The sequence below is a fragment of the Marmota monax genome, unplaced genomic scaffold (genome assembly GCF_021218885.2).
Source record: "Marmota monax isolate L192 unplaced genomic scaffold, Marmota_monax_Labrador192_F-V1.1 WCK01_AAM20220418_F8-fsc00179, whole genome shotgun sequence".
NCBI lineage: Eukaryota > Metazoa > Chordata > Mammalia > Rodentia > Sciuridae > Marmota > Marmota monax.
This window is the reverse complement of record NW_026695200.1, coordinates 5042218-5056211: the sequence shown is the minus strand read 5'-3', so window position 1 is coordinate 5056211 and position 13994 is coordinate 5042218.

Here is a 13994-nt window from a genome sequence, read left to right as displayed (position 1 = left end):
CATTTGGCCTTTGGTTTTTGGAGATTAGATTATTTCCCTTAGCATGATATTTTCCAACTCTATACATTTACTGGCAAATGCCATTATTTCATATTTTTAAAGCTAAGTAATATTCCATTGAATATATATATATATATATATATATATATATATATATATATATATATCACAATTTCTTTATCCATTAATCTATCAAAAGACATTTAGGTTGGTTCCATAGTTTATCCATTGTGAATTGAGCGGCTATAAATATTGACATGGATGCATTATTGTAGAATGCTGATTTTAAGTCCTTTGGGTATGAACTGAGGAGTGGGATAGCTGGGTCAAATGGGGTTCCAATCCAAGTTTTCTCAGGAATCTCCATACTGCTTTCCATAGTGGTTACACCAATTTGCAGTCCCACCAGCCATGTATGAGTTTATCTTTTTCATCACATTCTCACCAACATTTATTGTTGCCTGTATTCTTGGAGATTGCCACTCTTATAGGAGTGGGATGAAATCTTGGTGTAGTTTTGATTTGCATTTCTCTAATTGTTAGAGATATTGAACACTTTTTCATATATGTTAATTGATTATATTTCTTTTTCTGTGAAGTGTCTGTTCAGTTCCTTAGCCCATTTATTGATTCAGTTATTTGTTTCTTGGTTGTTAAGTTTTTGCATTCTTTATATATCCTAAAGCTTAATGCTTTATCAGAGGTATAGGTGGTAAAGATTTTTATCCCCATTTGTAGGCTCTCCCCTCACAATATTGATTATTTTCTTTGCCAAGAGGAAGCTTTTTAATTTGAATCCATCCAATTTATTGATTCTTGATTTTATTTGTTGAGCTTTAGCAGTCTTGTTAAGGAAGTCAGATCCTAGGCCAATGTCGTGAAGATTTGGGCCTATTTTTTCTTCTGTTAGCCACAGATTGATTCTCTATTCTATTTAGTGTCTAAGTCTTTGATCCACTTTGAGTTGATTATGTAGCAAAATGAAATTAAACCTCTATCTCTCACCCTGCACAAAAATCAATTTCCAGTTTTGCCAGCACCATTTATTGAATAGGCTATCTTTTATCCAGTGGATATTTTTGGCACCTTTGTCTACTATGACATAACCATATTTATATGAGTTCATCTTATGTCCTCTATTCTGTATCATTGGTATACAAGTCTATTTTGGTACCAATACCATGCCATTTTTGTCACTGTAATTTTGTAGTAAAGTTTAAGGTCTGGCATTATGATGCCTCTTGCTCTACTTTTCTTGCTAAGGGTTGCTTTAGTTCTTCTGGATCCCTTATTTTTCCAAATAAATTTTATGATTGCTTTCTCTATTTCTATGAAGAATGTCATTGAGATTTTAATAGGAATTGCATTAATCTGTATAACACTTTTGGTAGTATGGCCATTTTGACAACACTAATTCTGTCTATCTAGGATCTTGGGAGATATCTCCATCTTCTGAAATTTTCTTCAAATACTTTCTTTAGTGTTCTGTAGTTTTCATTGTAGAGGTCTTTCACATCTTTTGTTAGATTTATTCCCAGATATTTTTTCTTCTTTTGAGGCTATTTTTATTTGGGTAGTTTTCCTAACTTCCTTTTTATTGTATTCAGTGGTGATGTATAGGAACATTTGATTTACATCTTGCTTCTTTGCTGAATTTATTTATTAATTCTAAAATTTTTCTTGTGGAGATTTTTGCATCCTCTCTATATAGAATCATGTAACAAGGAAATAATAATATTTTGAGTTCTTTACCTTTTTGTATCCTTTAGTTTCTTTCTTTTGTCTAATTTCTCTTGCCAGAGATTCAAGGATGATGTTGAATAGAAGCGGTGAAAGAGGACATTCTTGTCTTGTTCCACATTTTAGAAAAAAATGCTTTTGATTTTTCTCTATTTAGAATGATTCTGGCCTTGGGTTTAACATATATAGCTTTTACAATGTTGATTTATATTCCTACTATTCCTAATTTTTCTGGTGTTTTGAATATGAATTTGATAAAATACTAGGATCATGGGAGATCTCTCCATCTTCTGAAGTTTTCTTCAAATACTTTCTTTTTTTATCAAGTGCTTTTTCTTCATCTATTTAGATGATCATATGATTCTTGTTTTTAGGTCTATTAACACAATGGATTATGGTTATTGGTTTCTGTATGTTGAAACAACCTTGCATTCCTGTGATAAGCCCCACTTTATCATGGTGCACCAATTTTTTTCTCAGAAGGGAAGGGATGGGGGAGAGAGAGAGAGAGAGAGAGAGAGAGAGAGAAGAGAGAAGAGAGAAGAGAGAGAGGAGAGGGGGAAGAGAGAGAGAGAGGATAGGGAGAGAGTGAGAAAAGCACACCAACTTCTTAATATGTTTTTGTATGTGGTTTGCCAGAATTCTATTGTGAATTTTTGCATCTATATACATAAGAAATATTGGTCTGAAGTTTTCTTTCCTTGATGATCTTTGTCTGGTTTTGTTATAAGTGTGACATTGGCCTCATAGAATGAGTTACGAAGGGCTCCCTCCTTTTCTATTTCATGGAATACTTTGAGGAGTATTGGTGTTAATTCTTCTTTAAAAGTTTTGTAGAACTCAGCTGAGAATCCATCTGTTTCTGAGCTTTTCTGGTTGGTATATTTTAGATGGCATTTTCTATTTTATTACTTGAAACTGATCTGCTTAAATCATGTATGAACACTTCATTCAGTTTGGACGGGTCATATGTCTCTAGAAATTTGTTGTCATCTTCAATATTTTTAATTTTGTTGAAATATAAATTTTTAAAATAGTTTCTAGTTATCTTCTCTATTTTAGACATGTCTCTTGTGATATTTCCTTCTTCATCTTGTATTTTAGCAGAAATAGTAGAAATGTTTCAAAACCTAAAGAATGCAATGGAAAATCAAATAGAAGAGGCTTTCAGGACCCCTTTTTCTTTTCACTAGCATGGCCAGTGGGGTATCTATTGTATTTATTTTTTCAAAGAATGAAATTTTGTTTTGTCAATTTTTTTCAATTGTTTATTTTTCTTTTATTTTATTGATTTCAGCTCTGATTTTCATTATTTCCTGTCTTCTACTGATTTTTATGTTGATTTGTTCTTCTTTTTCTATGGCTTTGAGATACAGTTTTATGTCATTTATTTGTTGACTTTTTCTTCTTTTAATGAATATGCTCAATGCAATAAATTTTCCTCTTAGTACTGCCTTCCTATTGTCCCAGAGATTTTGATGTCTTATATCAGTGTTCTCATTTACCTCTATTTTTTTTATTTCATCCTTGTTTTCTTCTACTATTCATTCCTCACTCAACAGTGTACTATTTATTCTCCAATTTTTATAGTAGCTTGTATTTTTCATTTTATCATTGTTCTAATTTCATTCCTTTGTGGTCTCATAGAATGCAGACTATTATCTCTGCTTTTTTTTTTGTATTTACTAAGAGTTGCTTTGTGGCATAAGATATGACCTATTTTAGAGAAAAGCCATGTGCTGCTGAGAAGAAAGTACATTTGCTTGTTGATAGATGAAATATTATATATGTCTGTTAAGTCTAAATTATTGATTGTATTGTTTAGTTATATGTTTTCTTGTTTAGTATTTTTTTGAAAGATATGTTTAGTAGTGAGAGAGGTGTGCAAAAGTTACCCAGTATTATTGGATTGTGGTCTATTTGACTCCTAAATTGAGAAGTGTTTGTTCAATGTACATAGGTGCTACATTGTTTGGGGCATAAATATTTATAACTGTTATGTTCACTTATATATACTTCCCTTAGGAAGTATGAGTGTTCTTCTTATTAATTTGGTTTGAATTCTACTTTATCTGAGATGAAAATGGAAACCAATGCTTGTTTGTCAAACCATATGAGTGATAAAATTTTTCCCATCCTTTCGTCTTCAGTCTGTGGATGTCTTTGCAAATGAGGTGAGTCTCTTGAAGACAGCATATTTTTGGGTCATGCTTTTTACTCCAATCTGCTAATGTATATCTTTTGATTGATGAGTTTAAGCCATTGATGCTCAAGGTTATATTGAGATATGATTTGTATTCCCTGTCATTTTTATTTATTTCTGGTTTTTTATTTGTCCTAGTTTCTTTTTTGGTTGAATATACCTTTAGTGTAGATCCTCCCTTTGCTGGTTTTCACTTTTTTCCACGTATTCCTCATGGGATATTTTGTTGAGAATGTTCTGTGTAGGCTGTCCAGTTGTGAATTCTTTTAATTTTTGTTTATCATGGAAGGTATTAACTTCATTTTCAAATGTGAAACTTAAATTTGCTGGATATAAAATTCTTGGTTGGCATCCATTTTCTTTCAGAGCTTGAAAAATATCGTTCTGGGTCCTCCTAGATTTGAGGGTCTGGGTTGAGAAATCAGTTGAGATATAAATTGTTTTCCTTCATAGGTAATTTGATATTTTTCTCTCACAGCATTTAAGATTTTATCTTTATTCCATGTGTTAGTGATTCTCATTATAATGTGTCTTGGTGTGGGTATGCTGTAGTTTGGGGGTACTTAAAGCCTCCTTCATTTGATTTCCTTTGCATTCTGCAGGCTTTGAAACATTTCTGCTATTATATCATTGAAAAGATTGTGCATTCCTTTAGTTTGTATCTCTGCTCTTCATTTTTCCCAATAACTCTTAAATTTGATCTGTTAATATTATTTCATAATTTGTGGATGTTCTGTTTATAATTTCTTACCATACTCTATGCATTGTCAGCTCTATTTTCAAGATGAAATATTTTGTCTTCATTGACTGAGGTTCTGACTTCCAATTGGTCTATTCTGTTGATGATGTTTTCTATTAAATTCATAATTTTGTTTACTGATTTCTTTATTTCAAGAACTTGTGCTTATTTTCCCCCACAATTTCTAACTCTATTGAAGTTATCTTTCACTTCCTGTATTTTTTCTTTGATTTTACTCCTTATCCTATCCTTTATTTCACAGATCAATTTAAGTATGTACAATTGAACTCCTTCTTGGACATTTCTTCTACTGTGTTATTAGTGGCTTCTGTTGTTGAAGCATCTTGTTTATTTAGGATGCTTTATTCTCTAGGTTTTTTTTTTCATGTTGTTTGTGTGTTTTCTCATCTAGAAGTATAGATCTGAGGCAGCACATATTTTATTCTGTAGACCTATAGTGTCCCTGAAGGTTTCAAGCACCTCATATTTAATGATTAGAACAATATTAACAGCACCCAATGTAAAAAATATGTAACCTTAAATTTAATAGATACCACTAAAGTTTCTAATGCTTTCTTGAATTAAACCCAAATGATGAGTTCAAAAACTATCTATAGTATAAACAGAAAATTTGTTAAAATGATTTAGAATTTCAAATAGTGGATGAGAGAACCAAGATAGTGTAGCATGCAATGTTCTTGAGGGAGGAAAAGAGAACCTAGAATTAAAAAGTCACAGGAAGAGTCAAAGAGGAGCCTATAGATATTGGCTTTTTAAAAAAAATAACCCCATTTATTAACTCTTGATTTCACTTCTTGTGCCTTAAGAGTCTGGTAAGGATCTGACATGATGAAGATTTGGACTATTTTTTTTTCTCTTAGGTGCAGAGTCTGTGGTCTAATTCCTAGGTTCTTGAATATACACTTTGAGTGGAGCTTTGTGCACAGTGAGAGATAGTGGCTTAATTTCATTTTCCTGAATATAGATTTCTAGTTTTCCCAGCACTATTTGTTGAAAAGGCTATCTTTTTGCCATTGTATATTTTGGCACCTTTGTTTAATATGAGATAAATATATTTATGTGTATTTGTCTCCATGTCTTCTATTCAGTACCATTGCTCTACATGTCTATTTTGGTAATAATACCACGTCACTTTTAATACAATTGTTCTTCAGCACAGTTAAAAGTCGGGTATTGCGATGGCTCCTGCTTCAATCTTCTTAATAAATATTGCTTTGGCTATTCTGTGTCTCTTATTTTTACAAATGAATTTCCAAATGAATTTCATGATTGATTTTTTTTTCTATTTTTATGAGAAAATTTGTTGGGATCTTAATTTGAATTGCATTAAATCTGTATAACACTTTTGGTAGTATGGCCATTTTGACAATATTAATTCAGTGTATCCAAGTACATGAGAGATCTTTCCATCTAAGGTCTCCTTCAATGTCTTTCTTTAGAGTTCTGTAGTTTTCATTGTAGAGGTTCTTCACTTCTTTTGTTAGATTGATTCCCAAGTATTTTGTTTTTTGAGGCTATTGTGAATGGGGTAGTTTTCCTATTTTCTCTTTCAGTGGATTTATCACTGATGTATAGGAACATATTTGATTGGTGGGTATTTGTAGGAATAAGTTTCAATCTCAGTTAGCAGCTATTAGCAGCTTGGAAGTGCCTGAAATATCCACCTTCCTTCAGGCCTGACAGGAGAGCCTGCAGGATGGAGTGAAACCACATCCTCAGCACTTGTGGTTAGCGTTGCCAAACTGCCCAGCCAAGAAACTGAGAGTTGGGAGCTTCAGGGCATGAAACCCTTGACTCAGTAAGAACTAAAGACCCTTCCAGATTGTTTTCTGCCAGGACAGCAATATTTAGAGTTTCTTCACAGTGTGGTTACATTAGGCAGAAGATGATTGGCTTATGGATATTGTCTTGCTTATGTATGATTGACAGGCATGCCCCACTCAAACCCTATAAGCGTGTGTGCATTCCAAAAATAAAATGAGCTACTGGACCACAATCTGAGGCGGGTCTCCAGCCAGTTATTTCACCAGCTCCTGGAATCTGTGTGTTGATTCCACATCTCTACTCCCCGCGACAAGGTAGCTGAGTAACCATCGATCATGAATGGACTAGGAACACATTCAGGTATTGATTTTATATCTTGCTATTTTTTATGAATTTACTTATTAATTCTAGAAGTTTTCTGGTGGAGTTCTTTTGAATCCTCTAAGTATAGAATCATGTTGTTGGCAAATAGTGATAGTTTGAGTTTTTCTTTTTCTATTCCTATGCCTTTAATTTTTTTCATCTAATTGCTCTAGCTAGAGTCTCAAGGACTATGTTAAATAGGCATGGTGGTAGAGGGCATCCCTATCTTGTTCCAGTTCTTAGAGGGAATACCTTCAATTTTTTTTTTCCATTTAGAATAATTTTGGCCTTGGAAGTAGCTTTTACAATGTTGAAGTATCTTCCTACTAAACCTAGTTTTTTTTTTTTTTTACTGTTCCAAACACAAAAGGGTGTTGTATTTTATAAAATGCCTTTTCTTTATCTATTGATATAATCACATGGTTCTTATCTTTCAGTCTACTAATGTGATGAATTACATGTATTGATTTTTCATATATTGAACCAACCTTTCATCCCTGAATGAACCCCACTTGATAATGGTGCACTATCTTTTAAATATGTTTTTTGTATGCAATTTTCCAGAATTTTATTGATAATTTTTGCATCTATGTTCATCAAGAAATCTGAAGTTTTCTTTCCTTTATGTGTCTTGTTCTGGTTTAGCTATCAGTGTGATACTAGCCTCATAGAATGAGTTTGGCAGGGTTCTCTCCATTTTTATTTCATGGAGTAATTTAAGGAGTATTGGTATTAATTTTTCTCAGTAGATATTGTAGAACTCAGCAGAAAATCCTTCTGTTTTGGGGCTTTTCTTGGTTGTTAGGCTTATGATGGAATCTTCTATTTCATTGTTCAAGATTAATTTGTTAAATTGTGTATATCCTCTTGATTCAGTTTGGGCAGTTCATATTTCTCTAGAAATTTTTTGATGTCTTTGATATTTTCTATTGTATTAGGGTATAAATTTTCAAAAGAGTTTCTAATTATCTTTTATATTTCAGTGGTGTCTGTCATGATACTTTTTCATCACAAAATTTTAGTAATTTGATTTTCTCTATTATTCTTTTCACCAGGATGATTAAGGGTTTATCAATTTAATTTATTTTTTTTCAAAGAACCAGCTTTTTGCTTTGCCAATTTTTTCAATTTTTTGTTTCTCAATTTTATTGATTTTAGCCCTACTTTTAATTATATTCTGTCTTTTACTACTTTTTTGGTATTAATTGGTTCTTCTTTTTCCTAGAGTTTTGAGATATAATATCTTGTGATATATTTGTTGACTTTTTCTTTTTTTAAATGAATGAGTTCAATACAATGAACTTTTCTCTTATGAACTTGCATTCATATTGTCTCAGAGCTTTTGATATGTTGTATCAGAATTCTCATTTACCTCCAACATTTTTTTTATCTCCTCCCTGATGTCTTCTGCTATTCCTGCATTACTCAATAGCATATTATTTATTCTTCACTTGTTGGAGTAGCTTCTATTTTTACATTTTTCATTGATTTCTGATTTTACTTTTTTTTCTAGTTTGACAGAATGCAAGGGACTATATCATTTTTTTTGTATTTGTGAAAAGTTGGTTTGTGGCATAACATATGGTCTATTTTAGGGAAGTATCCATGTGCTGCGGAGAAAATGTATTTGCTCAATGAGGGATAAAATATTCTACATATGTTTGTTGAGTTTAAATTATTGATTGTATTATGGAGTTCTATAATTTCTTTGGTTATTTTTTGTTTGAAGATCTATCTAGTGGTGAGAGAGATGTTTGAGAGTCACCCATTTTTATTGTGTTTTGGTCTATTTGATTCTTGAAGTTGGGAAGGGTTTTTTTGATGTACATAGATGCTCCATTGTTTGGAGAATAAATGTTTACAATTGTTATGTCTTGTTGATGTATGATTCCTTTAAACAGTATGAAATATCCTTTTTTACCCCTTCTGACTAACTTTGGTTCAACAACCACTTTATCTGATATGAAGATGGAAAATCCTGCTTGTTTAAATGGTCCATGTGAGTGATATATTTTCCCCATCCTTTCACCTTAAGTCTGTGGATGCTGTTTCCAATAAGATGAGTCTCTTGAATGCAGAATATTTTTGAGTTATTTTTAAAAATCCAACCTGCAAGTCTTTGTCTTTTAATTGATGAATTTGGGTCATTAACATTCAGGGTAATTATTGAAATATACTTTGTATTCCAAGTCACTTAGGTCTGTTTTAGATTTTTTTACTTGAGTTGGTTTCTCCTTTGATTGGTTTTTACTTTAGTGTAGTTTCTCCACTTGGTGAATTTTATCATTGTTTTTTACTTCTCCTCACAGAATATTTTTCTAAGTATATTCTGTAGAGAAGACTTAACTGGGAATTCTTTTAACTTTATCATGGAAAGTTTTCATTTCATCATCAAATCTGAAGCTCAATTTGCTGGTTATAAAATTCTTTTTTAAAAATATTTATTTTTTTTTTGTTTTAGGTGGACACAATATCTTTATTTTATTTTTACGTGGTGCTGCCTCACGCATGCTAGGCAAGAATGCTACCACTTGAGCCACATCCCAAGTCCCATGGTTATAAAATTCTTAATTAGTATTCATTTTCTTTCAGAGCTTGGTATATGTTGTTTTAGGATCTCTTGTCTTTCAGGGTCTGAGTTGAGAAATCTGCTGAGATAAGAATTGATTTTCACCTATGTGTAATCTGAAACTTTTATTTTGCAGCTTTTGTAATTATGTCCTTATTCTGTATTCTAGGCATTTGCATTATATTTGTGCTTTTGTGTAGAACTTGTAATCTTGTACATTTGGTGTCCTGTAAGCCTCTTATATTTGATTTTTCAATTAATTGTTGGTGTTTGGAAATTTTTCTGATATTGATTGATGTATTTGTGCATTTCTTTGATTTGTTTCTCTGTGCCTTTCTCTATCCAAATAAATCTTAGACTTGGTCTTTTGATGTTATTCCATAATTCTGTGAAATTCTGTTCATGGCTTCTTACCATCTTCACTGTGTGGTCAATTTAATTTTCAAGGGTGTATATTTTGTCTTCATTGTCTGAGGTTCTGTCTTCTAAGTGATCTAGTCTATAGGTGATGCTTTCTGTTGAGTTTTTAAAATGTTGTTTATAGTTTCCTTCATTTAAAGGATTTCTGTATGGATTTTTCTCATAATTTCTATCTCTTTCTTGAAGTATTTTTTTGCCACCTGTGTTTCCTCTCTTATTTCTTTGTTGGAGTGATCACTTTTTCACTGTGTTTGCTCTCTCATGTCATTGTCTGACCTGCAGATCATTTTAATTATGTACATTCTAAACTCCTTCTACTGTGCTGTCAATGAAGTCTATTGTTGTATTATCTTGGTCTGGGGGAGCACTTTTTCCTTGTCTTTTCATGCTCTCCATGTGTCTTCCCTTCTAGCAGCGTGAATCATTGGTATTACAGTTTCTACCACATAATCTTATAGTGTCCTTGTAAGTGATCAGTTTTGCACCTTTAAGGGGGGGAAACAATATTAACAGCAACAAATGCAAACTGTATACACCCTTAAACAAAATAGTTACTATTTAGACATTTAAAGATTTGTCACAATAATCAGGAATGATGTGTTCAATTATTTGCAGCACAGACTGTAGGTTTGCAAAGTGGTGTACAGATTCTAATAGTGGACAAACAGAGAAATGAGGGGGTGTATGGTATAATGTCTATGAGGTAGGAGGTAAGAATATAGAGGTGTTAGATCATAGGAAGTGTAAAAATAAGTCAAAAGAAGCTGGCTGTTAACAGTAGAAAAAAAGAGAAAGAGGTGACCCAGTGAAAGGCTTTCTCCTGCCTCTAGAATAAGATGGTGACTATTAGCATACATAGCAGAAATACCTCTTGTGTAACCAAGACTGCAGGAACCTTGGTGAGGGTCTTCTTAATTCTGGCTGTTGTACCTAATGGAAGTAGCCACATTTGTAGTTGGTTGCTAGATAGCATCAAATCTGTGAGTACTTTGGTGTTGGGCTTTCAGCCACAGGTCAGTGTCCCAAGTAGGAGCTGCTGCAACTAAAGATGGTGGTGGCAGCAGCAAGGGTAACCTGAGATGGGGTTGAAGGTGACCCAAGTTGATGGCGACCAAGATGGCTTTGGGCAGCCTGTTTGGAGATAAAGCACTGTGGTGTGCAGGTGTTATCCTCAACAAAGTGGGCAGTTCATTTTATTGGCCTGTCTGGGCTCCACAGGGGTTGACGAGACTGTCCTGGGACTTCCTGGTCTCTACAAGGATGGGGGTCTATACTGGAAATGCCTTGTCTCTGAGGGGTCAGCAAGACTGTCCTGGGCCTGTCTGGGCTCCACATGGATCTGTGGGGCTGTCCTGGGCCTGCGTTGTCTCCATGGGAGTTTACAGTGGAAATTTCAGAGACTATACAGAGTGCTCTCTGGTCCTGCAGCTGACTTGTTAAATTTTCTTCTAATGTCAGGAGCTGGCTGTGTTATGTATTTTTCCTTTAATATAAGTTGACCTGCTGAGAAATCTGGGAATATGATATATTTTATTTTATTTATTTTTTATTTTTTTAAAGTTTTATTGTTGGTTGTTCAAAACATTACATAGTTCTTGATATATCATATTTCACACTTTGATTCAAGTGGGTTATGAACTCCCATTTTTACCCAGTATACAGATTGCAGAATCACATCAGTTACACATCCATTGATTTACATATTGCCATACTAGTGTCTGTTGTATTCTGCTGCCTTTCCTATCCTCTACTATCCCCCCTCCCCTCCCCTCCCCTCCCCCTTCTCTCTCTACCCCCTCTACTGTAATTCATTTCTCCCCCTTGTATTTTTTTCCCTTTCCCCTCACTTCCTCTTGTATGTAATTTTGTATAACCCTGAGGGTCTCCTTCCATTTCCATGCAATTTAACTTCTCTCTCCCTTTCCCTCCCACCTCTCATCCCTGTTTAATGTTAATCTTCTTCTCATGCTCTTCATCCCTACTCTGTTCTTAGTCACTCTCCTTATATCAAAGAAGACATTTGGCATTTGTTTTTTTAGGGATTGGCTAGCTTCACTTAGCATAATCTGCTCTAATGCCATCCATTTCCCTGCAAATTCTATGATTTTGTCATTTTTTAATGCAGAGTAATACTCCATTGTGTATAAATGCCACATTTTTTTATCCATTCATCTATTGAAGGGCATCTAGACTGGTTCCACAGTCTTGCTATTGTGAATTGTGCTGCTATGAACATCGATGTAACAGTGTCCCTGTAGCATGCTCTTTTTAGGTCTTTAGGGAATAGACTGAGAAGGGGAATAGCTGGGTCAAATGGTGGTTCCATTCCCAGCTTTCCAAGAAATCTCCATACTGCTTTCCAAATTGGCTGCACAAATTTGCAGTCTCACCAGCAATGTACAAGTGTACCCTTTTCCCCACATCCTCGCCAGGACTTGTTGTTTGACTTCATAATGGCTGCCAATCTTACTGGAGTGAGATGGTATCTTAGGGTGGTTTTGATTTGCATTTCTCTGACTGCTAGAGATGGTGAGCATTTTTTCATGTACTTGTTGATTGATTGTATGTCCTCTTCTGAGAAGTGTCTGTTCAGGTCCTTGGCCCATTAGTTGATTGGGTTATTTGTTTTCTTATTGTTTAACTTTTTGAGTTCTTTGTATACTCTGGATATTAGGGCTCTATCTGAAGTGTGAGGTGTAAAGATTTGTTCCCAGGATGTAGGCTCCCTATTTACCTCTCTTATTGTTTCTTTTGCTGAGAAAAAACTTTTTAGTTTGAGTAAGTCCCATTTGTTGATTCTAGTTATCAACTCTTGTGCCATGGGTGTCCTATTGAGGAATTTGGAGCCCGACCCCACAGTATGTAGACCATAGCCAACTTTTTCTTCTATCAGATGCCGTGTCTCTGATTTGATATCAAGCTCCTTGATCGATTTTGAGTTAACTTTTGTGCATGGTGAGAGAATGGGATTCAGTTTCATTTTGTTGCATATGGATTTCCAGTTTTCCCAGCACCGTTTGTTGAAGATGCTATCCTTCCTCCATTGCATGCTTTTAGCCCCTTTATCAAATATAAGATAGTTGTAGTTTTGTGGATTGGTTTCTGTGTCCTCTATTCTGAACCATTGGTCTACCCGCCTGTTTTGGTACCAGTACCATGCTGGTTTTGTTACTATTGCTCTGTAGTATAGTTTGAAGTCTGGTATCGCTATACCGCCTGATTCACACTTCTTGCTTAGCATTGTTTTTGTTATTCTGGGTCTTTTATTTTTCCATATGAATTTCATGATTGCTTTCTCTATTTCTACAAGAAATGCCATTGGGATTTTGATTGGCATTGCATTAAACCTATAGAGAACTTTTGGGAATATTTCCATTTTGATGATGTTAGTTCTGCCTATCCATGAACAGGGTATACTTTTCCATCATCTAAGATCTTCTTCTATTTCTCTCTTTAGAGTTCTGTAGTTTTCATTGTATAAGTCTTTCACTTCTTTTGTTAGGTTGATTCTCAAGTATTTTATATTTTTTTGAGGATATTGTGAATGGAGTGGTTGTCCTCATTTCCATTTCAGAGGATTTGTTGCTGATATACAGGAGTGCCTTTGATTTATGCGTGTTGATTTTATATCCTGCCACTTTGCTGAATTAATTTATTAGCTCTAGTAGTTTCTTTGTAGACCCTTTTGGGTCTGCTAGGTATAGAATCATGTCACCTGCAAATAGTGATAATTTAAGTTCTTCTTTTCCTATTTTTATGCCTTTAATTTCTTTCGTCTGTCAAATTGTTCTGGCCAGTATTTCGAGAACTATGTTGAACAAAAGTGGGGAGAGAGGGCATCCCTGTCTTGTTCCAGATTTTAGAGGGAATGCCTTCAATTTTTCTCCATTCAGAATGATGCTAGCCTGAGGCTTAGCATAGATTGCTTTTGCAATATTGAGGTATGTTCCTGTTATCCCTAGTTTTTCTAGAGTTTTGAACATAAAGATGCTGTACTTTGTCGAATGCTTGTTCTGCATCTATCGAGATGATCATATGGTTCTTATTTTTCAGTCTATTGTTGTGATGAATAACATTTATTGATTTCCGTGTATTGAACCAGCCTTGTACCCAGGGATGAATCCTACTTGATCATGGTGGACAATTTTTTTGATATGTTTTTGTATCTGATTTGC